The 1587-nt window shown below is 54.1% G+C and overlaps 1 protein-coding gene across 1 annotated transcript in view; it reads right to left on the bottom strand.

Annotated features, from left to right (window-relative positions):
* The window catches only part of STEAP2 (STEAP family member 2, metalloreductase), a 25686-nt gene extending 24365 nt beyond the window's left edge, over positions 1-1321 (bottom strand). The window contains exon 1 of the mRNA XM_010829005.1: positions 1085-1321. The gene's annotated coding sequence lies outside the window, so the exon portion shown is untranslated. The remainder of the gene's footprint in view (positions 1-1084) is intronic.
* Between the last annotated feature and the right edge of the window lie 266 nt (positions 1322-1587).

Here is a 1587-nt window from a genome sequence, read left to right as displayed (position 1 = left end):
CCTCCAAGTCTGACTAGCTAAGACAAAGAAACTGTAGCCTTTCAAATTATGTTTCTAAATATCCTGCAAAATCTCTAGGATGGGTATTTTTCTTCTGAAGAGAAACAGAGACAGCTGCAGACTAAAAAACAATAAGAGACTTAGAGAAAGAAAAAATAAATAAATGGAGATCAACAAGACGAAGAAATAATATAGGTGAAAAAAGTGTGTGGGCGTGGCGGGGATGTGGTTTGCAGAGAACTAAAAAGGTTCCCAGCGCGGGGGTTGTTAGCTTGACTAGAATCCAATCAAAGTCAAGAGAGTGGGGGTGGGGCAGGAGTTGAAATTCGACTCCTCCCACTTTCAAGGTGATGAGTGATAATTAACCATGACCTGGAATAAGTTTTTCCATCTAAAAAATGTATTGCCTGAGGAGCAAAAACTGACACCAATCCTTCTCCAAGGCAGTAAGGAAGATAATAATCGGAAATCTCTCAACAAAAATTCTCTTTATCTCTCTGCTCTATTTTAAGAGCAAGATTTTTAGGCCATAATTTTCAACAAGTTTTGGCTGCGGCTGAATACAGGGCTTAGATAATTTAGGACACTCAAAGAAGAGGCCAATTACTTTCTAACACATAATGGCCTAAACACACCACGGTCACATCATTGGGTAATAAACAAAATGACTACTAGAAAGATATACACGTTCGCAAAGCAGCGCTGCCGGATCTTCAGTGAAATACGCTGCATGAACCTAAAGTGGATAGAAGAGTATCAGGCAGGCTAAGGTAACCTGTCCGTCCTTTCCCTTCGTTCCCTTGGGCCACATCCTACCTGGGACAGTGTCTCTCCTGGCCTCCTTTCTCCTGGGCCCAACCAACCCCAGGACTTTCTGGGAGCTCGGCGAAGTAGGGGTCTGAATCCGTGGAACAGACTCCCTCCCCACTCCCTGCCTCAAGGTACCAGGCGATCAGGAACCCCAGAAGCTCAGAGCGGACGCCGCAGAATCCTGGGAAAGAGGCATGAAGCGCTTGGCACCGACCGCATCTTGACCCCCAACTCTGCAGCTGCTACCGCGCCTGGCGCTCTCCCCAACACTCACCTCCGCGCCCTCCGCGCGGGGCAGGGACGGGCCTCGCAGATCTCTCCAGCAGTGCCGATTCCCCGGGGGCCTCCCCGGGCTCTAGGGCCTAGGGACCGTGCCTCCGGCTGGCGGCTTGCAGGGTGGCTACCGCTGCGGTCGCGCTCGGGCAGCTTCCCCGCCTCCCCAAGCTGGATCGCGCAGGGCTGGGGAGCACGGAGAGGAGGGAGGGAGGGAGGAAGGCGGGAGGGAGGCGCGCTGTTGCCGGCCTCACAAGACCCACCGCTAGGGGCTGCGCGCAGGGAGCCCGCAGAGCGCGGAGCGGGACCGGGGACCCCTAGCGGGCTAGGTGGGAGAGCTGAGGCGGCGGGGGAGGAGTCGGAGAGCTCGGAGAGGGTGAGGGGAAGATCTGGGGAGAGCCCGGGAGTACGTGGACCATCAGGAAGTGCAAGCAAAGCGGCGGGGAGTACTGGCTGTACGGTTACAACTTGGCGCTTCCCCTAACCTCTCCACCTCCTGGGAGC

This window comes from Bison bison, unplaced genomic scaffold (assembly GCF_000754665.1).
Source record: "Bison bison bison isolate TAMUID 2011002044 unplaced genomic scaffold, Bison_UMD1.0 scf7180017864499, whole genome shotgun sequence".
Lineage (NCBI taxonomy): Eukaryota > Metazoa > Chordata > Mammalia > Artiodactyla > Bovidae > Bison > Bison bison.
The sequence above is the reverse complement of the archived record's forward strand: the minus strand, read 5'-3'. Positions and strand labels throughout refer to the sequence as shown.